We start from the raw sequence: 25,179 nt of genomic DNA on the forward strand, positions 1-25,179 counted from the left end.
CCCCCCCAGTTAGGGGATCAGAATTGACAATCTCTGCATCATCAAAACAGTTGCTTTGTGAGGTATTAAAGTTCACAGTTAGCCTTGTCATGTAAATGCCAGCTGAAAAGTACCAGTGGCCTGGAATTGGCCCCAAGTCAGAGCATGTCTGCCGGAACCATGTCCCAGTGAGACATGGTGCTGGCTCGTGTAGATGGAAACAGAAAATTCTGAGCCTTCTGGGTAAAATATTGGGGTAAATCGTAGATGGAACCCCGACATTAGGGAAACAATTAAGCATTTTAACAGTGGTAAACTTGTCTGGTATTGGACACAAGTGTATCTTGTTCCCAAGCACAATGAGGAAGATGTTTTCGGGACGCAAAGAAAAAATCCAACGGATGGATAACTTGTCTCCAAATCTATAATAAGACGCCAACTCCATGCCAATAGGCTCTTTTGAATGGTTATCAGAAAAAAACTTTATTGAGAGCAACCAACAAATAGGCGATTCCATGCCATGACAGCCTGAAAATATTTTTGGTACCTCAGATTGTTCTGGCAATTCTCACATAGAAACTTAATTGGGGGGGGGGGGGGGGACATGCTTTTTACTCCTTATATTGTGCTCTAACATATGGAGTATGTCACTCTTAACCGCTAGGCTACATGCCGCCCATGACCTATTTTTTTGCTCTAGTGGCTACCCTCAATAGCTCAGGGAACCTGGGCACCTTGAACATGCTAATTCTAATAAAGTCAACACTTGCTACAGTGGTCTGGAGGCCTGGAGTAACACACTAGTATCTGTGCCCCCCCTATCTGGCCAGGCAGAGCCCAGCCGTTGTGTCTGAAGGGCTGGGTGGGTCTGCCTTGGTGTCTGAAGACATAGTGAGGAGGACGTGGAGGGCTGCTTGGGCACTGGAGGACGCCACAAAGGAGCAGCTGGGTAGATCACCTGGTATGCGTGGCAATTTTGGGGGAAGGTACGGGGAGAACAGGTTTCCCTGATGCCACTGTCCTCATCTGAGGATGAACCAGAGTGGTAGTGAGATGTCACCCTCCACTGCGCTGTTCACCTTCTTTGTCACATCCTCATCACCAAAGAAACTGGCTACCGTGAAAGCATGGTTCTTCTCTCCATACCTGCAGCACACCTCCCCTGGGTCCACCCACAGAGTGAGTTTTCTGGGCAGGCCACGGTCCTTGTACTGAAACCCACTCTCCTGACAGGCCTGCAGCAGCTCTGGATACTCCTGTCCTTTGCTGGGGTTGTCAGGGTACCAAGGCCCCCTGAACTTCTCCACAACAGTCAACCACTCCACAAACATGTCCACTTTCTTTGTTTTATTATTGATTTATTTTACCCCCTTTTTCTCCCCAATTTCGTGGTATCCAGTTATTAGTAGTTATTGTCTTGTCTCATTGCTACAACTCCCGTACAGGGGCTCGGGAGAGACGAAGGTCGAGAGCCATGCGTCATCCGAAACACAACCCAACCAGGCCGCACTGCTTCTTAACACAGTGCGCATCCAACCCAGAAGCCAGCCGCACCAATGAGTGGCTAGTGCGTGATGACACAAGGATATCCCTACTGGTCAAACCCTTCCTAACCCGGACGACGCTAGGCCAATTGTGCGTCACCCCATGGACCTTCCGGTCGCGGCAGGCTGCGACAGAGCCTGGGCTCCAACCCAGAGTCTCTGGTGGAACAGCAAGCACTGCGATGCAATGCCTTAGACCACTGTGCCACCCGGGAGGCCAACATGTCTACTTTCTGGGTCTCCGACTTTTTCACCTTTTTTATCAGTCTCTTCAGGAAAAACACCACTGCTGCAATCATACTCCATATTTCAGAACACACTGGGTTACACAAGGAGTATCATGTACAGTTCATGGATTATAGTATTTTACCGGAAGCATGTATAGGTCTAAAAAGGACCTAAAATGGCAACTTTCTTCATGATAAAATAAAAAAGTGATACAAATGTAGAAAGCATGTCAAACATCCTTCTTTCCAATTAAGTTCCTATGTGAGAATTGGCAGAACAATCAGAACAAAAATATTTTGGGGCTGTCCTGGCGTGGAATCGCCAAAATGTAGGGGCCTCATATATGAAAAGTGCGTGCCCACAAAAAATGCTCTAAATCTTGCATGCTCCAGTTCTTCCTCAATGATTGATATTTATAATTCTGAACTTGACAGAAAGTGTGCGTATCTAGGCGTACAACTCAGACCATGCGTACGGCACAACTTCTAGTGGTTGATCAATTCTATTGCAAGCAAATTTGGGGGGATGGAAGTGTTTGATGCACAGGAATTCTAATAATGGTGGGCTAATAAAAATAATCAAATGTAGGCCTAATGAAAAAAACGATGCATTTGACGTTGGTAAGGAGATCTCATAGTCACATGTAGTCTAATAGATTTAGTTTACTTTAATTATATAGGTTGAAATCGTAATTATTACGTAATCATATGTCTCTCCTTTTCTGACATGACTGGTTCATTTCCGCTACACAAAAAATATTAGCCTAACTTCGCTCATTCAATAGCCAAGCATAATCGAAGGTAAATTAGACCGGTAGGTAGCCTATTTAAAATATTTCACAGTATGGACATTGCCGATTTTAGCATGAAAATCTTGATGGGGCAAACTCAAAAAAATAAATGTTGATGTATGCAAGCAAAGCCACTACACAACACAAACTGAAACAAAACATTAATTGCACTATAACGGTGACAAAATGTGCCCACAAACTGTTAAGGACAACATAAATCTCTCCCAACTGCAGAGCTTTTCTCCCACCTGGCTATTAGCGGAGCCTTGTCTGGCAGCGACACAGTTCATTCAGCCTCCTTTACTGCCTTTAAAAAAAACATAGCTGATATGGCTGACTTGCTTAAACAAATGTGGTTTCTACTGACAATTGGGATGTACAAACTATGGCATAAGGAGACGATGAGTGGATAAGAGGCAATCCGTAATTTTGATTAAGACAATTATGAGCTAGCTAGGAAGACCTATTCAATATAACTATTTGTTCAGCACTTTTTAAATGTTCAGCGACCGAATTCAGAACTTGGGCTGTTTTTACAGTATTCTACCTGTACACCAAGTCAGAACCATAGGATAAATAAAGGGGACATATAAGCAGACAATGACAGCTCTTAAAATGTTTGATGATTACATTTCTCTAAACATGTATAGTCTATATGTGCATCACCAAGTCAGAACAGTAGGCTAAGTTATGAGGGGGAAAGGGACCAAATTATTTGGGCTACTAACAGCTTACTACACAACATACACTTATTATTACTTTTTTAGCTACAGTATACATATCTCCGTGGCATGTTACATCATTTATGCAGCAGCATACAATACATTTTTAGACTTGTTGTGCTGTGCTCACTTGAACAGGAAGGTGGTGCGGCTGTCCTTCTTGTGGGCAAATTTTGTCATCAAACTTTTTTATCATAGTCTGGCGTTCTCTGGATTTATGTTGCTTTCAAGACAACTGGAAACTCTGGAGAGAGAAAAACAAGGTTGAATCATGACGTCAGTGATCTTCAGGTCAGAGGTCTAGAAAGAGGTCCAAGTTGGATGACCGTTCAAAAAGTTTTTTCCTAGTGAATTCACTGAAGTCTGAGATATTCGGGTGTTTGAATGCGGCAGAAGTCATACTGGATCCTTTTCTGGCCCATGGTTTTGAATGTTTATCCTTTTATGCTTGGAAAGAGACCCTTAAACTCAGACATGGACCACACACCCACTCCACTGAATAGCACACTAGTGATTGCTTTGTAATGCTTGCAGTTAGCCACGGATTCCTTCCAAACCACTCACTGTTGAATTTGCGATTTCCAACTTGTTGTGTAATGTTTATGTCCAATGGCCGAAGCTCATCGATACATTTTATCTATAAATTCTCTTCATATGACAAGGATTGAAAATGATTTGCCAGTAGATTGTCGACTTGATTCATGATTATGACTGCTTGTCTAGCTTGATAGCTAAGATTTTGAAAGCATGATGTTGACATGATCAGTCCAATCAAGGCTACGGTAGATATAAAGTGATTTGACGTCATTTTATCTATGGCCAATGACCTTGAGCCTTCTTGGATGGGCACTTGTAATGTTACTCTATTGCAGCACCCAGGGGGCTTGAATTTGAGCTCTCTCGATAGATTCTGCAGTGACGTAGTGTCTCCATTAGTTACAGAACACTGTGCCAATTACGGCGCAACTAGAGAACATTACCAACACCTACAATCCATATTTTCCACTGACTGCCTCTGACTGCCTCTCCACCACAGAAAGCACTGAGTTAGGTTGAAACACCTGCATTTTGGAGTTGCCTTACTCAAGAAAGAGGCTTTATTTACTCAATTATATATATTTTTTACTGTTTGCAAACTGATATGTGACACGTTTTGATGCCAAAATAACATGCAAAACAGGCAACAACAATATATACAGTGCCTTCGGATAGTATTCAGACCCCTTCACTTTTTTCCACATTTTGTCACGTTACAGCCTTATTCTAAAATGTATAAAATTGATTTTTCCCCTCATAAATCTACACACAATACCCCATAATGACAATGCAAAAACAGGTTTTTTAAAATGTTTGCTAATTTAATTGAAATCTTTTGATTTTCTTTTTAAAACATCACATTTACATAAGTATTCAGGCCAAACTGAGCAATCGGGGGAGAAGGGCCTTGATCAGGGAGGTGACCAAGAACCCGATGGTCACTCTGACAGAGCTCTAGAGTTCTAAGAAGAGTCTTGGTGGTTCCAAACTTCTTCCATTTAAGAATGAAGGAGGCCACTGTGTTCTTGGGGACCTTCAATGCTGCAAAAATGTTTTGGTACCCTTACCCAGATCTGTGCCTCGTCACAATCCTGTCTCGGAGCTCTACGGACAATTCCTTTCAAATCAAATCAAATCAAGTGTATTTATATAGCCCTTCGTACATCAGCTGATATCTCAAAGTGCTGTACAGAAACCCAGCCTAAAACCCCAAACAGCAAGCAATGCAGGTGTAGAAGCACGGTGGCTAGGAAAAACTCCCTAGAAAGGCCAAAACCTAGGAAGAAACCTAGAGAGGAACCAGGCTATGTGGGGTGGCCAGTCCTCTTCTGGCTGTGCCGGGTGGAGATTATAACAGAACATGGCCAAGATGTTCAAATGTTCATAAATGACCAGCATGGTCGAATAATAATAAGGCAGAACAGTTGAAACTGGAGCAGGAGCACGGCCAGGTGGACTTGGGGACAGCAAGGAGTCATCATGTCAGGTAGTCCTGGGGCATGGTCCTAGGGCTCAGGTCCTCCGAGAGAGAGAGAGAGAGAAAGAAAGAGAGAAAGAGAGAAGGAGAGAATTATAGAACGCACACTTAGATTCACACAGGACACCGAATTGGACAGGAGAAGTACTCCAGATATAACAAACTGACCCTAGCCCCCCGAAAACATAAACTACTGCAACATAAATACTGGAGGCTGAGACAGGAGGGGTCAGGAGACACTGTGGCCCCATCCGAGGACACCCCCGGACAGGGCCAAACAGGAAGGATAAAACCCCACCCACTTTGCCAAAGCACAGCCCCCACACCACTAGAGGGATATTTTCAACCACCAACTTACCATCCTGAGACAAGGCTGAGTATAGCCCACAAAGATCTCCGCCACGGCACAACCCAAGGGGGAGGGGGGGGGGGGCAACCCAGATAGGATGACCACAGACAGGATGACCTTTGACCTCATGGCTTGGTTTTTCCTCTGACATGGACTGTCAACTGTGGCACCTTATATAGACAGGTTTGTGCCTTTCCAAATCATGTCCAATCAATTGAATTTACCACAGGTAGAAAAATCTCAAGGATGATCAATGGAACAGGAGACAACTGAGCTCAAATTCAAGTCTCATAGCAAAGGGTCTGAATAATTATGTAAATAAGGTATTTCTGTTTTTATTGTTGAATACATTTGCAAAATGTTTTCTAAAAACCTGTTGTTGCTTTGTTATTATAGGATATTGTGTATAGATTGCTGAGTATTTTTTTATTTAATCAATTTTAGAATAATGCTGTAATGCAACAAAATGTGGAAAAACTCAAGGGGTCGAATACTTTCCGAAGGCACTGTATATAAACAGTTGAATTCGGAAGTTTACATACACTTAGGTTAGAGTCATTAAAACTAGTTTTTCAACCTCTCCACAAATTTCTTAACAAACTATAGTTCTTGCAAGTCGGTTAGGACATCTACTTCGTGCATGACACGAGTCATTTTTCCAACAATTGTTTACAAACAGATTATTTCATTTATAATTCACTGTATCACAATTCCAGTTGGTCATAAGTTAACATACATTAAGTTGAGTGTGCCATTGAGTGTGCCTTTAAACAGCTTGGAACATTCCAGAAAATTATGTCATGGCTTTAGAAGCTTCTGATAGGCTAATTGACATCATTTGAGTAAATTGGAGGTGTACCTGTGGATGCCTTTCAAGGCCTACCTTCAGACTCAGTGCCTCTTTGCTTAACATCATGGGAAAATCAAAAGAAATCAGCCAAGACCTCAGAAAAATAATTGTAAAATTCCACAAGTCTGGTTCATCCTTGGGAGCAATTTCCAAACACCTGAAGGTACCATGTTCATCTGTACAAACAATAGTACGAAAGTATAAACACCATGGGACCACACAGCCGTCATACCGCTCAGGACATGTTCTGTCTCCTAGAGATTAACGTACTTTGGTGCAAAAATTGCAAATCAATCCCAGAACAACAGCAAAGGACCTTGTGAAGATGCTGGAGGAAACGGGTACAAAAGTATCTATATCCACAGTAAAATGAGTCCTATATCAACATAACCTGAAAGGCTGCTCAGAAAAGAAGAAGCCACTGCTCCAAAACTGCCATAAAAAAGCCAGACTACGGTTTGCAACTGCACATGGGGACAAAGACAGGGAATTTGTACTCGGCTTTAAATGTCAGGAATTGTGAAAAACTGAGTTTAAATGTAGTTGGCTAAGGTGTATGTAAACCTCCGACTTCAACTGTATTTTTTTTTTGCTAAACATGTGGGGCTCAGAACAGGTGGGGTATTGGTAGGCTACGGTATTGCTGTCTGATAATAGGTGACTGGAGGGCATTTTCCTGGTGGGGTTCACGAGCGCACAAATATAGTATGGCTCTGATTTATCAATGAAAACATGCATATACGTTGTGTGCAACATTTGGATAAGTCCCGATAATTTGTTTTGCACATGTAGGGCGGAATTTACTAAGAAATGTACGCACAGTTGATAAATGAGGCCCCTGGAGTTTGATAAATGGCATTGACACTTGGATTGGAACCAGTGCTATGGTCAGATGTGTTATAGGCTTTGCGGTGTTGCTCGATTTTGTTTTTGAAGTTGGTTCTGTTTGGATGTGGCTTGCCCTGAATGGATTCATACTTGTTGGTCAGGATGTGTGTCACTTGTCGCCTCGTTAGCCAGTCGTTAGTTTCACCTGTGCTAGCACAGGTGATATTTACGTATGAACGACTGGCCCAATGCTCCAGTTGGCATCAGTAGTGGTGCGTGGGTAAAATCAGTGGGCAAGCCAAGCCAGTAAAACAAAGCCATATCACAACCTACATGTATGTTGTGATGATTGTGTTGTTTGCTCTATAACCCATTTATTCATACGCCACGGTGAAATACAATATGGCCGAGACAACAAAAAGACAACAGTCACACAGTGGCAGAATAAATGGAACTACTCATACGTTTCTTTCATCACAAAACCGGAGAACAACATCTGTCAGGTAAAGTCCACAAAACAAATATTGTTTCTAACAAAGAGTTACACGGGCCTCCCGAGTGGCGCAGTGGTCTATCGCAGTGCTAGCTGTGGCACTAGAGATTCTGGGTTCGAGTCCAGGCACTGTCACAGCCGACCGTGACCGGGAGACCAATGAGGCGGCTCATAATTGGCCCAGCATTGTCCGGGCTAGGTGAGGGTTTGGCCAGCAGGGATGTCCTTGTCCCATCGTGCACTAGCAACTCCTGTGGCAGGCCGGAAGCAGTGCACGCTGACACGGTAGCCAGGTGTACGGTGTTTCCTCTGACACATTGTTGCGGCTGGCTTCCGGGTTAAGTGGGTATTTTATCAAGAAACAGTGCGGCTTGGTTGGGTTGTGTTTCGGAGTACACAAGGCTCCTCTCTCGAGTCCGCACGGGAGTTGCAGCGATGAAACAAGACTTTAATTACCAATTGGATATCAAGAAATTGGGGAGAAAAAGGGCAAAAAAAGAGTTATATGACCTGCAACCTGGGCAAGCAAGTTAATAAGGTTTTTGACAGTTTACTAAACAACTATTGATTTAGAACCACAGAACTATTGATTTAGAACCACAGATCATTGTTGATAAATATCATGTGGCTGTCCATGGTACCGATTTCTGTCTGTCTGTTTGTGTGTATGTGTGTGTGTGTGCTCATGCCAATAAGTAAAACATTTTTTGGGACTCATCCTACTTGTAGACTAGTTGTCATGTATTGTCATGTATTGTCATGTCTTGTCCCTGTGCTTTCTCTTCTCTTCGTTTCCCTCTGCTGGTCGTATTAGGTTTCTTTCTTTCTCTCTATCCCTCTCTCTCTCTATCGTTCCGTTCCTGCTCCTAGCTGTTCCTCATTCTCCTAACGACCTTGTTTACTCTCTCACACCTGTCCCCTATTTTGCCCTCTGATTAGGTCTCTATTTCTCTCTCGGTTTCTGCCTCTGTCCTTGTCGGATTCTTGTTTGCTGTGTCCTTGTTCCGTCCTGTCGTGTTTTGCCTTTTCATCAGATGCTGCGTGTGAGCAGGTGTCTCTGTCCGCTACGGCCCGCGCCTACCCATAGGGACCTGCAGTCTGTTGCCGCTTGTCCTGCAATTCTCCTCAACAACTAGAGGATTTATGTTTTCCCTGTTTGGACATCTCCTGTAAAGGATTGAGGATTATGTTTTCCCTGTTTGGACTTTAATAAACTCAGTTTCTGTTAAGTCGCTTTTGGGTCCTCACTCACCTGCATAACAGAAGAATCCGACCAAGAATGGACCCAGCGACTACGGATCCTCGCTACTCAGCCGTCGAGATCCAGGGAGCGATGCTCGGCAGACACGAGCAGGAATTGTCTGCTGCTCGGCATGCCGTAGAGACCCTGGCCGCTCAGGTCTCCGACCTCTCAAAACATTTTCACAATCTCCGTCTCGATCCACCAGCTACGTCCTGGGCTTCCGAGTCTCCGGAGCCCAGAATTAATAACCCACCATGTTACTCTGGGCAGCCCACTGAATGCCGCTCGTTTCTCACCCAGTGTGATATTGTGTTCTCTCTCCAGCCCAACACATACTCAAGGGGTAGAGCTCGTATCGCCTACGTCATATCTCTCCTTACTGGACGGGCTCGTGAGTGGGGCACGGCAATCTGGGAGGCAAGGGCTGAGTGTACTAATGAGTATCAGAACTTTAAAGAGGAGATGATACGGGTTTTTGATCGTTCAGTTTTTGGGAAAGAAGCTTCCAGGGCCCTGGCTTCCCTATGTCAAGGTAATCGATCCATAACGGATTGCTCTATAGAGTTTCGCACTCTTGCTGCCTCCAGTGACTGGAACGAGCCGGCGTTGCTCGCTCGTTTTCTGGAGGGTCTCCACGCTGAGGTTAAGGATGAGATTCTCTCCCGGGAGGTTCCTTCCAGCGTGGATTCTTTGATTGAACTCGCCATCCGCATAGAACGACGGGTAGATCTTCGTCACCGAGCTCGTGGAAGAGAGCTCGCGTTAACAGTGTCCCCCCTCTCCGCATCACTACCATCTCCCCCCACTGGCACAGGTGTTGAGCCCATGCAGCTGGGGGGTATTCGCATCTCGACTAAGGAGAGGGAACGGAGAATCACCAAGCGCCTCTGTCTCTATTGCGGTTCCGCTGGACATTTTGTCATTTCATGTCCAGTAAAAGCCAGAGCTCATCAGTAAGCGGAGGGCTACTGGTGAGCGCTACTACTCAGGTCTCTCCGTCAAGATCCTGTACTACCTTGTCGGTCCATCTACGCTGGACCGGTTCGGCAGCTTCCTGCAGTGCCTTGATAGACTCTGGGGCTGAGGGCTGTTTTATGGACGAAGCCTGGGCTCGGGAACATGACATTCCTCTCAGACAGTTAGGGGAGCCCACGGCCATGTTCGCCTTGGATGGTAGTCCTCTCCCCAGTATATTATGTGAAACGCTACCTTTAACCCTCACTGTTTCTGGTAATCATAGTGAAACCATTTCTTTTTTGATTTTTCGTTCACCTTTTACACCTGTTGTTTTGGGTCATCCCTGGCTAGTGTGTCATAATCCTTCTATTAATTGGTCTAGTAATTCTATCCTATCCTGGAACGTTTCTTGTCATGTGAAATGTTTAATGTCTGCTATCCCTCCTGTTTCTTCTGCCCCCTCTTCACAGGAGGAGCCTGGTGATTTGACAGGGGTGCCGGAGGAATATCATGATCTGCGCACGGTCTTCAGTCGGTCCAGGGCCACCTCCCTTCCTCCTCACCGGTCGTATGATTGTAGTATTGATCTCCTTCCGGGGACCACTCCCCCCCCCGGGGTAGACTATACTCTCTGTCGGCTCCCGAACGTAAGGCTCTCGAAGATTATCTGTCTGTTGCTCTCGACGCCGGTACTGTAGTCCCTTCTTCCTCTCCCGCCGGAGCGGGGGTTTTTTTTGTTAAGAAAAAGGACGGTACCCTGCGCCCCTGCGTGGATTATCGAGGGCTGAATGACATAACGGTTAAGAATCGTTATCCGCTTCCCCTTATGTCGTCAGCCTTCGAGATTCTGCAGGGAGCCAGGTTCTTTACTAAGTTGGACCTTCGTAACGCTTACCATCTCGTGCGCATCAGGGAGGGGGACGAGTGGAAAACGGCGTTTAACACTCCGTTAGGGCATTTTGAATACCGGGTTCTGCCGTTCGGTCTCGCTAATGCTCCAGCTGTCTTTCAGGCATTAGTGAATGATGTACTGAGAGACATGCTGAACATCTTCGTTTTCGTTTACCTTGACGATATCCTGATTCTTTTCACCGTCACTCCAGATTCATGTTCAGCACGTTCGACGTGTTCTCCAGTGCCTTTTAGAGAATTGTCTTTATGTGAAGGCTGAGAAGTGCGCTTTTCATGTCTCCTCCGTCACATTTCTCGGTTCTGTTATTTCCACTGAAGGCATTCAGATGGACCCCGCTAAGGTCCATGCTGTCAGCGATTGGCCCGTCCTTAAGTCTCGTGTCGAGCTGCAGCGCTATCTCGGTTTCGCGAATTTCTATCGGCGTTTCATTCGTAATTTCGGTCAAGTGGCAGCTCCTCTCACAGCCCTTACTTCTGTCAAGACGTGCTTTAAGTGGTCCGTTTCCGCCCAGGGAGCTTTTGATCTCCTCAAGAAGCGTTTTACATCCACTCCTATCCTTGTTACTCCTGACGTCACTAAACAATTCATTGTCGAGGTTGACGCGTCAGAGGTGGGCGTGGGAGCCATTCTGTCCCAGCGCTCCCATTCTGACGATAAGGTCCACCCTTGCGCGTATTTTTCTCATCGCCTGTCGCCGTCGGAACGTAACTATGATGTGGGAAACCGCGAACTGCTCGCCATCCGCTTAGCCCTAGGCGAATGGCGACAGTGGTTGGAGGGGGCGACCGTTCCTTTTGTCGTTTGGACTGACCATAAGAACCTTGAGTACATCCGTTCTGCCAAACGACTCAATGCGCGTCAGGCTTGTTGGGCGTTGTTTTTCGCTCGTTTCGAGTTCGTTATTTCTTATCGTCCGGGCACTAAGAACACCAAGCCTGATGCTTTATCCCGTCTCTTCAGTTCTTCTGTAGCCTCTACCGACCCCGAGGGGATTCTCCCTGAGGGGCGTGTTGTCGGGTTGACTGTCTGGGGAATTGAGAGACAGGTAAAGCAAGCACTCACTCACACTCCGTCGCCGCGCACTTGTCCTAGGAACCTTCTTTTCGTTCCCGTTTCTACTCCTCTGGCCGTTCTTCAGTGGGCTCACTCTGCCAAGTTAGCTGGCCACCCCGGCGTTCGGGGTACGCTTGCTTCTATTCGCCAGCGTTTTTGGTGGCCTACTCAGGAGCGTGACACGCGCCGTTTCGTGGCTGCTTGTTCGGACTGCGCGCAGACTAAGTCAGGTAACTCTCCTCCTGCCGGTCGTCTCAGACCGCTTTCCATTCCCTCTCGACCATGGTCTCGCATCGCCTTAGACTTTATTACCGGTCTGCCTTCGTCAGCGGGGAAGACTGTTATTCTAACGGTTGTCGATAGGTTCTCTAAGGCGGCTCATTTTATTCCCCTCGCTAAGCTTCCTTCCGCTAAAGAGACGGCACAAATCATCATTGAGAATGTGTTCAGAATTCATGGCCTTCCGTCAGACGCCGTTTCGGACAGGGGTCCGCAATTCACGTCTCAGTTTTGGAGGGAGTTTTGTCGTTTGATTGGGGCTTCCGTCAGTCTCTCTTCCGGTTTTCATCCCCAGTCTAACGGTCAAGCAGAACGGGCCAATCAGACTATTGGTCGCATCTTACGCAGTCTTTCCTTTCGAAACCCTGCGTCTTGGGCAGAACAGCTCCCCTGGGCAGAATACGCTCACAACTCGCTTCCTTCGTCTGCGACCGGGCTATCTCCTTTTCAGAGTAGCCTTGGGTACCAGCCCCCTCTGTTCTCGTCCCAGCTCGCCGAGTCCAGCGTTCTCTCCGCTCAGGCTTTTGTCCAACGTTGTGAGCGCACATGGAAGAGGGTCAGGTCTGCACTTTGCCGTTATAGGGCGCAGACTGTGAGAGCCGCTAATAAGCGTAGGACTAAGAGTCCTAGGTATTGTCGCGGTCAGAGAGTATGGCTCTCCACTCGTAACCTTCCCCTTACGACAGCTTCTCGCAAATTGACCCCGCGGTTCATTGGTCCGTTCCGTATTTCTCAGGTCGTTAATCCTGTCGCAGTGCGACTGCTTCTTCCGCGACATCTTCGTCGCGTCCACCCAGTCTTCCATGTCTCCTGTGTCAAGCCTTTTCTTCGCGCCCCGTTCGTCTCCCCCCCCCCCGTCCTTGTCGAGGGCGCACCTATCTACAGGGTCCGGAAGATTATGGACATGCGTTCTCGGGGACGTGGTCACCAGTACTTAGTGGATTGGGAGGGGTACGGTCCTGAGGAGAGGAGTTGGGTTCCATCTCGGGACGTGCTGGACCTTTCACTGATCGATGATTTCCTCCGTTGCCGCCAGGTTTCCTCCTTGAGTGCGCCAGGAGGCGCTCGGTGAGTGGGGGGGTACTGTCATGTATTGTCATGTCTTGTCCCTGTGCTTTCTCTTCTCTTCGTTTCCCCCTGCTGGTCGTATTAGGTTTCTTTCTTTCTCTCTATCCCTCTCTCTCTCTATCGTTCCGTTCCTGCTCCCAGCTGTTCCTCATTCTCCTAACGACCTCGTTTACTCTCTCACACCTGTCCCCTATTTTGCCCTCTGATTAGGTCTCTATTTCTCTCTCGGTTTCTGCCTCTGTCCTTGTCGGATTCTTGTTTGCTGTGTCCTTGTTCCGTCCTGTCGTGTTTTGCCTTTTCATCAGATGCTGCGTGTGAGCAGGTGTCTCTGTCCGCTACGGCCCGCGCCTACCCAAGGGACCTGCAGTCTGTTGCCGCTTGTCCTGCAATTCTCAACAACTAGAGGATTTATGTTTTCCCTGTTTGGACATCTCCTGTAAAGGATTGAGGATTATGTTTTCCCTGTTTGGACTTTAATAAACTCAGTTTCTGTTAAGTCGCTTTTGAGTCCTCACTCACCTGCATAACACTAGTTGAAAGTCAATGCCGTCCTCCTCTCCTTCATGTTGGCAAAACAGTCATTGGTTCTGTCATACAGTACACTTTTAATGTTTGTTGTCAAAGACTACCGAGCTAAAATGCATGCTAGGCTAACTTCCTTGCATGGGCAACAATGAACCAGGTAAGTTAGCTAGCTAGTTAACGTTGCCTGCTAGGCAACATCTAGGCTACATATTGAACTTCAATCATCTCAGACCAGTGACACAATATATTAACTTATGATTAGATCAGAATCACCATCATAATCATTTACCTGAACAGAGAATTAAGTAAAAACCACAAGTCCAAATCTCCTTCTCCATCCATGGCTTAGTAAAGGGCCGATTTAGCAAGCTAGCTACTGCAGGACAGATCTGTGACAGGCAAGGACAGTGCCAGCTGTGTGTGTTTTGGGGAGAGAGATTGATAGAACGAAGGTCTGTGATACAGACAAGGACAGTGATGCTGTGGGTGTGTGTGTGTTTTTGTGCATGGCAGAGAGATAAGAGTTCAGCATGTGGAGTCTCTGACACGGGTATAGGGACAGTGCAGTGCTTACAGTATGGCAAGAATGTGTGTGGTTGTGTTTCCAATTGGGTGTATCGTGTATCTCTGTGTCTGCCTGTGTGACGCTGTGAGTCCCTGTCAAATGAAAGTGTGTAATGCACAAGAATCCTCACTTGTGTGTGAGAGATAGGGAAAGAGGGAGTGTCTGTGTGAGAGAGAATTCTGTGCTGTGCACGCGTATGTTTATTCTCTCTGCATGTTTGAGTATGTCAGTGTGAGCAAGCTCAAGTGGTGGCGGTATGCGCTGGTGCAACCTGATGCCATCCCACCCATGTGATATGCAAGGTCATTTTCTACCTACCTCTGTAGTTGACTGAGGCTGAGCATGGAAAAACCATAGCAAAAGCCATACAACATGTTGTTGATCTTCTATATATCTCATTCTCCAATATAAAGCTAGGGTTTAAGAGAATCTTTTCGAAACATTTCACTAATGTTTTCAGAATTCCAGAGGGGACATTCAACATTGAAATTCATTTCCTGATGGAAAATTCCTCAGAATATAATGGACAATTTTCCAAAAGAATTATAGGCAAATAAAACAATTATGAAGAGAATTTCAATTCAATCCCTGAGTAGACTGAATAGAACCATGGTTAGTACTGTATTTCTAAATTCTGTAAAGGTGGGTTCTTCTGAAAACTTTCCCCTCCTCATGTCCTCTGCTCCTTGATTAGTAATCTGACAGCACATGACCAGAAGAAGCAATGTTTTGGAATCCTGTCCAATCATTTAAAAAATGTTGGAAATTAAGGAAAGGGCGTGGATAAAGGCCATTTCAGAGGATTAAGAGTCCTATTTTCTCTATCCTGTCTATAAAGTGCAACAGCCTAACCTATCTAAACGAGGGGATAATGATATGTGGTCAGTGGTGGTCGAGCAGTTAGTAACACTGCCCCCCAGTGCACACATGTACCATGTTAGTGTGGGTACGAATCTTTGACACTGTAGTCTCCTGTCTGTCCTGTCCCGCTTACTGACTGTCCTGTGTCCTACCAATGAAAGCTTGTGACAAATAACAGAGGAGTACAAACAAATTGGTCACCCCACCAAATGTTTGGGTTAAACAGTTGAGGGATGGGTCCGGAGAAATGTAACCACTCTGATCGGGATTTGGACAATGCGTCATTTAAAGGTATTTTCAGATTGAGCCTACATCATGCTGCATTTCCGTGAATGTGGTTTTTGAGAACATGGGAACACTGGCTTTAAAACTTGCATTGCGGACAAAGCGCAATCGGATTGAATCCCGTCCCAGATAAAATATGCAGGGGCCATACTTGCGAACATAGAAACTATTTAAATTTAAACCGTTTCTCTATCTCAAAATGCGCATCAGCCAATTGAAATAGCTTATTTACTTGCACGTGATTGAATGTTTACACGCAACTAATAATTAATTATTCAATGGATTTATTGCAGAAATGCGATTGCAGCATTAGTAATGTAAACACCTTACTCGTAAAGTCATAATCGAAGTAATCATACACCGATTAAAACACCTGGTTTTAATCGGCATTCCAGCGGTGTGTTTTATCTGCTGCATGTGCCAGCACCTTTAGCGCAAGCCTCCCTTTTATGCGCAAATTACAATACAATTTAAAGTATGCATCTTAGAAATAGTTATGTATAAACTCAGAATCAAATAGTCTTCATAAAAATAGCATGGCCACTGTGGTAGAACAATTTTCTGCATTTATCAAAAATCCCATCAAGTAGCCTGATTTCAGATGTGTCCATCTATTTAATCTGGATTATTAGGGAAATCGATTTTTTTTGCAAAGCATGTAAATGTTTAAACACACTATTATATTAATCTGACTATTCACAATTATCGTATCATTGTAACCAGTGGCGAAACTAGAGTTTTTTTATAGTCAGTGTCTCTACCTCAGAACTGCAGCTCAATTTCTTTCTTTTCTCTCACGCACACGTGCAAGCACACACACACACACACACACACGCACGCACGCACGCACGCACGCACGCACGCACGCACGCACGCACGCACGCACACACACACACACACACACACACACACACACACACACACACACACACACACACACACACACACACACACACACACACACACACACACACACACAGTACTGTACTCACATAGTGGAGAGACTTGGGTCACTCTGTTTTCATGAATATATAATCTGGGTCTATAAGTGTTGAACATCCAAAATATTTCAGAAAGCTCAAGCAATAAGTAGATAAAATAGCATTTGTGTGTTACATAAATTGCATAGTTTATTTACAAAAAAAGTTGTTACGCTCTGACCTTCGATATCTCTGTTTTCTTTATATTTTGGTTAGGTCAGGGTGTGACGAGGGTGGGTATGCTAGTTTTTGTATTGTCTAGGGTTTTTGTATGTCTAGAGTTTTTTGTGTTTCATCATTTTCCTTCAAATCGCAAGAGGCTGAATGTATCTCACAGGAGAAAGCATCCGAGCGAGCAAAACAGTGCCCCTCTGTCTCTCTATGTGTAGGCCATCTATCTGATGATGTCTGGTCCAAACGAGCGAGCATTTGGTCTCCCTTAATCTTGAGACTCTCGGGGCAGTATTTCATTATTGGATAAAAAAACATGCCCGTTTTAAGCGCAATATTTTGTCATGAAAAGATGCTCGACTATGCATATAATTGGCAGCTTTGGAAAGAAAACACCCTGACGTTTCCAAAACTGCAAAGATATTATCTGTGAGTGCCACAGAACTCATGCTACAGGCGAAAACAAGATGAAACCTCAAACAGGAAATGAGCAGAATTTTTGAGGCTCTGTTTTCCATTGTCTCCTTATATGGCTGTGAATGTGCCATGAACGAGCCTAAGTACTCTGCCGTTTGTCCAAGGTGTCTGCAGCATTGTGACGTATTTGTAGGCATATCATTGGAAGATTGGCCATAAGAGACTACATTTGCCAGGGGTCCGCCCGGTGTCCTTTGTCTAAATTGGTGCGTAATCTTCAACTGGAGGCATTTTCCATTGAGATTCAGAGGAGAACGCACACTTCCACGAACGATATATCATCGAAGAGATATGTGAAAAACACGTTGAGGATTGATTCTAAACAACGTTTACCATGTTTCAGTCGATATTATGGAGTTAATTTGGAAAAAGGTTCGGCATTTTGATAACTGAATTTTCATTTTTTTTTGGTAGCCAAACGTGACGCACCAAAGGGAGCGATTTCTGCTAAAGAAATCATCTTTCAGGAAAAACTGAACATTTGCTATCTAACTGAGAGACTCCTCATTGAAAACATCTGAAGTTCTTCAAAGGTAAATTATTTATTTGAATGTTTTTCTGTTTTTTTGTCCCTTTCCAAAAATTAGCCATGGATGGAGAAATGGATTTGAACTTGTGGTTTTACTGAATTCTCCATACCGGTTAATGATTATAACAGTGAATCTGATCCAACCATGAATTCTTACCTTGTTGTGCCCTGGCTTAAGAGGATGAAAGTTCAATATGTAGCTAGATGTAGAAGGCTAATGTTAACTAGCTAATGTTGCCCATGAATGGAAGTTAGGCTATCGAGCAAGCATTTTTGCCAGGTATCCTAGGACAACCAAAAAATACAAGCCTGTACTGTATGACAGAGTGATAGATCGCTTCGGCAACATGAAAGAGAAAGAGAGGAGGATGACATTTGCATTTCTCTACAAATAGGGTGAGTCAACATGGTTTTCTACTTGCTCAAATGAGCACGCACACACACACGTACACAAAAATCAGAACTATGGACAGCCACATATTTAACTAAATAGTTGTTGGTATCTTATAGTCATCATTGTATTTGACTAAGGAGAATTGATTCGATGATGTTGAAGTGTAAATGGGGTTGGAATAGTGGAGGCAGCTCCTGTTTTCTTTGTGACTTGTGGTAACTCTCTATGGTTCTAAATCTATAGTTGTTTAGTGGTCCAAAAATGTCAGAAACATGAACTTGCTTGACCTTGCTCAGACCATATAACTAACTGTCTGTTACTGTGCATGCAACATGCTTTGTTGACTTCACTGGACAGAGGTTGTTCTCCGGTTTTGTGCTAAAACAAAGGTGTGGTTGAATTTATTCTGACAATGTGTCTTCCTATTGTCCTGGCCTTTAGGCCTATATATCACGATCATGAATTAACAGGTTATAGAGCAGACAACGCAATTATCACAGCACATAGGTTGTGATATCAAATCAAATTTATTTATATAGCCCTTCGTACATCAGCTGATATCTCAAAGTGCTGTACAGAAACCCAGCCTAAAACCCCAAACAGCAAGCAATGCAGGTGTAGAAGCACGGTGGCTAGGAAAAACTCCCTAGAAAGGCCAAAACCTAGGAAGAAACCTAGAGAGGAACCAGGCTATGTGGGGTAGCCAGTCCTCTTCTGGCTGTGCCGGGTGGAGATTATAACAGAACATGGCCAAGATGTTCAAATGTTCATAAATGACCAGCATGGTCGAATAATAATACGGCAGAACAGTTGAAACTGGAGCAGCAGCACGGTCAGGTGGACTGGGGACAGCAAGGAGTCATCATGTCAGGTAGTCCTGGGGAATGGTCCTAGGGCTCAGGTCCTCCGAGAGAGAGAAATAAAGAGAGGAGAGAATTAGAGAATGCACACTTAGATTCACACAGGACACCGAATAGGACAGGAGAAGTACTCCAGATATAACAAACTGACCCTAGCCCCCCGACACAAACTACTGCAGCATAAATACTGGAGGCTGAGACAGGAGGGGTCAGGAGACACTGTGGACACCCCCGGACAGGGCCAAACAGGAAGGATATAATCCCAAAGCACAGCCCCCACACCACTAGAGGGATATCTTCAACCACCAACGTACCATCCTGAGACAAGGCCGAGTATAGCCCACAAAGATCTCCGCCATGGCACAACCCAAGGGGGGGCGCCAACCCAGACAGGATGACCACATCAGTGAATCAACCCACTCAGGTGACGCACCCCTTCCAGGGATGGCATGAGAGAGCCCCAGTAAGCCAGTGACTCAGCCCCTGTAACAGTGTTAGAGGCAGAGAATCCCAGTGGAAAGAGGGGAACCGGCCAGGTAGAGACAGCAAGGGCGGTTCGTTGCTCCAGAGCCTTTCCGTTCACCCTCCCTCTCCTGGGCCAGACTACACTCAATCATATGACCCACTGAAGAGATGAGTCTTCAGTAAAGACTTAAAGGTTGAGACCGAGTTTGCGTCTCTGACATGGGTAGGCAGACCGTTCCATAAAAATGGAGCTCAATAGGAGAAAGCCCTGCCTCCAGCTGTATGCTTAGAAATTCTAGGGACAATTAGGAGGCCTGCGTCTTGTGACCATAGCGTACGTGTAGGTATGTACGGCAGGACCAAATCAGAGAGATAGGTAGGAGCAAGCCCATGTAATGCTTTGTAGGTTAGCAGTAAAACCTTGAAATCAGCCCTTGCTTTGACAGGAAGCCAGTGTAGAGAGGCTAGCACTGGAGTAATATGATCACATTTTTTGGGTTCTAGTCAGGATTCTAGCAGCCGTATTTAGCACTAATTGAAGATTATTTAGTGCTTTATCCGGGTAGCCGGAAAGTAGAGCATTGCAGTAGTCTAACCTAGAAGTGACTAAAGCATGGATTAATTTTTCTGCATCATTTTTGGACAGAAAGTTTCTGATTTTTGCAATGTTACATAGATGGAAAAAAGCTGTCCTTGAAATGGTCTTCTTCTATTTCTTCAAAAGAGAGATCAGGGTCCAGAGTAACGCTGAGGTCCTTAACAGTTTTATTTGAGACGACTGTACAACCATTAAGATTAATTGTCAGATTCAACAGAAGATCTCTTTGTTTCTTGGGACCTAGAACAAGCATCTCTGTTTTGTCCGAGTTTAAAAGTAGAAAGTTTGCAGCCATCCACAATGCCTTTGGTAAATTCGGGTTGACTATGGATATCCCTATGGGGCAAGTTAGGGACCATTGTTAAATTACACAATGTACATGGGACAACTATATGTTTAAAAATTCCAATAGCCTAATTTCAATTACTTAAAAACCTCAAACCAACTCTAAATTGTAGAAACTCATATACAAACTCATATACAAATATATAAAGCATTTAAAGAATGTTGTAGGTTGCTATCGTAAATACAGTATCTTATGCATTCTAAATTACCGCCCATTTGGAAAAGGAAAATGCAATAAATATTTACTCTGAGCTGCGCTTCGGTAGGTTGGTGGTAGATGGAAGGCCATGTTGCCCAACCGAGCCCTTTGAAGAATGTCTCTGGTGGTCAATTGGTTACGTTATAGTAACGTCGTTGTGTGGTAGACGGGATACTCTGTCTGTTCCTTCCTAACCTGCGTTTGCAGCTGCTGTTGATAACTCAACTGCTAGGAGGTGTCACTTCTGTAGTGAATAAGAGTTCAAAGTTCATACCATTTGCAACCAAAGCTCACGCTGATGTTGGCTTCGTTCTGTAGTTATTATCTGAACCATTCTGACATCGGACCGTCGTCCTCACATCCTCGGAACAGGAGGTTATATTATCGTCAAGGCTTTATATAAGAAGGGAGAGGAGGGCGTGTTTGAAAAGTTTTATAGCCCATGTCCCTTCACAGGGGCGGTTTTAGAAGCTAAAATCACATTTCAGCCCATCACGAATAATTTAATATTCAAACATTTAAATTGAACAACAATTCCATGTGAATCCAATAAGTTTGTCATCATATCATTGATGAGAATGTCTCAGATGACAACCGAACTGACATCATATTCATTAAGTACCACCGCATATGTTCAATTGGTCGGCTTACCAGAATATAGTTAATTTCCCCCCACCTTCTGATGTTCCCAGAATCTCTATGTTAACCAAGGTGTTTGCAAATGTAACATCAGTAGGGTAGAGAGAGGAAAAAGGGGGGAAGAGGTACTTATGACTGTCATAAACCTACCCCCAGGCCAACGTCATGACAGCTACAAGCAAACAAGAACCCCAGCTGCCTGATTCCTCTTAATTGTGGGTCTGCATGTCTACAACTTCCGGGTAACCACGTTTGAACTTTTAGGGAACATTCTGTTAAAGTAATGAAATACCAAGAAAATCAAAGCCAAGCAACTAGCCTGCACCATTCCCAGAAAGTTGTGGGAAGGTTGTATGCTAAATAACCATAGGACAACCACGCTTTCACCATGCTCTAAGAAACATATGGTTCTCAGAACGTTATGTGCTAGCTGGGAGCTTACCCTCTCCCAGTCCTGTTTGTGCTACAACGGTCACCCCACAAATCGGCAACAAAGGTGGATACTGGACATGTAAAGAATTTGAGTGCTTATCTGAAGCTGAGAACAATCAGGTACTCAATCAGGTACTTTGTAGTAAAAGCTTGATAGGAAAGCAGCCTCATTGGGGATAGAGAGAACAAGGCAAGAAAACAAGTCAGAAGAGGAGGATGAAGAGAGAGCTTTTCATGGTTCTCGTCCCGAAGAGAACTGTGTTTCCTTTGGCTTTCCCTTGTTTCCTCTCGTTTTAACCACTCTCCTTTCTTCAGGACAGTCAGCTGACTATGTATCCCACACTAGGGCTCTGTTCCAAATGGCAACATATTCCATATAGCGCACTACTTTCGACCAAAGCCTTATGGGCCCTGGTCAAAAGTAGTGCACTAAATAGGGAATAAGGTGACCTCTGGGACACAGCCTAGATGTAGGATAACCTAGGGAAACAGTCTCAATCTGTAAAAAAAAATCTGCCAGACATCAAAGAGAAGGGTTTCCAAAACATACAGAACTGCTTCGAAAATCAATGGATATCCACAGGTTCTTTCTTCAACGGACATCAAACGGAACTTGAAAGGGAACAGTTGAAGCCCTGATGTAACTTATTCCTTTGGCCAGTTTCCTTATTCATTCTGCCTCGACATCCTTGCTTGTCTCCTAGTATTGTCCATATTAGATGGTGAGACCTGTTTTTGAGTAAGTTACACTGTCCTTAGTGCGGCGAAATTCTGGTTTCTTTCCCCAAACTCCCTGGTTTGCCAGAAATCCTAGTTGGAGGCATCTGGATTTTCTGCTCATTCCCTCCTGATTCTAGAAATCTTTCTGGAAAACCTGGGAATTTTGTTACAGGATTTTTGCAACCCTAGCTCTCTAAATGTTTATGTTGCTAGACTGGACACTACTATGCCTTGTTTTTTTGTGAACAATTGTTTTTATTGGACCAAAGGCAATACAACCAATAAAAAAACACAACATCTCCCTTTATTGAACAACCCCAGGTGTACAGGGAACATACGTTACAGTTTGGGCTTGGAGCCTGTTTTTATAAAATTGTATAATTGGTGTCCAGTACGACCTATGACAGAGCTTAAATGGATTGACTGATGGTTTGGGTTCTTTGATGAGTGAAATATATTCTCCCAATCAGTAGCGTCATCATCAATAGCCAAATCCTTTACCCATGATTGAACTATTAGAAGATTGTTCTGCTTTAGAATTAGTATAGGTCTCTAATCTGAGCACTTCTCATCAAACAAATGCAATAAAAAAATGTTATCTGTAGAAATGTAGGGTAGCATTGTCATTGATCAAACAATTTCTCATATGGATTTTAGTTCATTCTTTGGATTGACAATATTTCAATTGAAATACCTGACATGACCCCTTGAGAGACAGCTAAACCTACCTCAAATCCATCATCCAGCCCATAGCTGACACGAGGCAGAGTAATAGTCAGATAGGGCAGAGTCTCAGCAGCAGCTAGCGCTGCAGAATTAGCTAGCTAGCTTAGTGCTAACAGATGTTCCGTTCCTCACGCAGCTGTTTGCACATAGGAGAGAGGGAGCGGCTGCCAAGAGAAGGAAGGAGGTTGTTTTTGAATGAAGGGTGTCTGGGATGTTCCAAGAGATTCCATCAGCCCTCCTCAAACATACGGTTCCCACGTGAAGCGAGACATCAATACAAACATCTGGTACAATGTCTGTTGTACATGGTCTCAGTGGAGTAAACAAATAAAGTCTAAGTATTTTTGCGAACCTTGAAATGTTGATATATTGTGGGGTATGAGGTTATGGGATAGGGTTTGACAAGGAGGGGGGATCAGGGTGTGGGAGGTCATGCGGGGCCGACTTGTGGAGACTCATTAGGGGGTACTGAGGGGGTCAGGGCACAGCTGGGATTGGCAGGTCAACACGCCGGTTGGCATGGTGCCAGCTTGGCATGACAGCTGATTTAATAAGGGCCCTCCTTTGATCTTGGAGGAAGAACATGTGGCTGCCGCTGCAGGCCAGATCGGCCCCAGAGGGGTTTCCCCACTGCCAGCGCAAGGAAAGGTGAGGTCCTCATTCTCCTGCTCAGGAAAACAGCTTGACCTGAGGATCTCTCTCTCTCTCTCTCTCCCCTCTCTCTCTATTTTCTTTGTCTTCGTGTTTCTTTCTTTTTTTCATTTAGTCTCCAACCGTCTCTCTTCAACTATCGCCGTCTATGTCTTTGTATCATGCCCTCTCTGTTTCTCCTTCTCACAGCTAGACAGTGATTTATATACATTAAGTGTAGTTGATTGTGACATGGTTTCTTGACACTGAAAGAGATAGCTATCTCAGGTTCTGTCCTTTTTTTATTTGTATTGGACTATGATCATACATAGATCAGCTCTTCAGGGAAACTGAGGAAACACATGAACACAAACTGAACAACATATTTTTTTTCGATCACACATACATAAACAAGTTTGAATTATAAATCACAAATTTCCATGCAAAATATGTTATTATTTTCATCAGATTTATAAATCAACTTTTGTCGCTATACAATCAAATTGCTAACTGCTAACAAAGGATTCCTAAACCATCTGTTTTGAGCTTCCTGGTGCAAAATGGCCACCATGGCACCACCGAGCTGGGTATTCGGTGAGGAGAACCCTCCGTCCAAATAATGTAGTGTCTTGGGCACCTGGGCCCGTATTCAAATCAAATCAAATCAAATCAAATGTTATTTGTCACATACACATGGTTAGCAGATGTTAATGCGAGTGTAGCGAAATGCTTGTGCTTCTAGTTCCGACAATGCAGTGATAACCAACAAGTAATCTAACTAACAATTCCAAAACTACTGTCTTATACACAGTGTAAGGGGATAAGGAACATGTACATAAGGATATATGAATGAGTGATGGTACAGAGCAGCATACAGTAGATGGTATCGAGTACAGTATATACATATGAGATGAGTGTGTAGACAAAGTAAACAAAGTGGCATAGTTAAAGTGGCTAGTGATACATGTGTTACATAAGGATGCAGTCGATGATGTAGAGTACAGTATATACATATGCATATGAGATGAATAATGTAGGGTAAGTAACATTATATAAGGTAGCATTGTTTAAAGTGGCTAGTGATATATTTACATCATTTCCCATCAATTCCCATTATTAAAATGGCTGGAGTTGGGTCAGTGTCAATGACAGTGTGTTGGCAGCAGCCACTCAATGTTAGTGGTGGCTGTTTAACAGTCTGATGGCCTTGAGATAGAAGCTGTTTTTCAGTCTCTCGGTCCCAGCTTTGATGCACCTGTACTGACCTCGCCTTCTGGATGATAGCGGGGTGAACAGGCAGTGGTTCGGGTGGTTCATGTCCTTGATGATCTTTATGGCCTTCCTGTAACAACGGGTGGTGTAGGTGTCCTGGAGGGCAGGTAGTTTGCCCCGGTGATGCGTTGTGCAGTCCTCACTACCCTCTGGAGAGCCTTACGGTTGAGGGCGGAGCAGTTGCCGTACCAGGCGG

The 25,179-nt window shown here is 44.5% G+C and overlaps 1 pseudogene; it reads right to left on the bottom strand.

The window, feature by feature from the left end:
* Positions 1–738: 738 nt before the first annotated feature.
* Positions 739–23,602, bottom strand: LOC123990360 (annotated as a pseudogene).
* Between the last annotated feature and the right edge of the window lie 1,577 nt (positions 23,603–25,179).

The sequence above is a fragment of the Oncorhynchus gorbuscha genome, linkage group LG12 (assembly GCF_021184085.1).
Source record: "Oncorhynchus gorbuscha isolate QuinsamMale2020 ecotype Even-year linkage group LG12, OgorEven_v1.0, whole genome shotgun sequence".
NCBI lineage: Eukaryota > Metazoa > Chordata > Actinopteri > Salmoniformes > Salmonidae > Oncorhynchus > Oncorhynchus gorbuscha.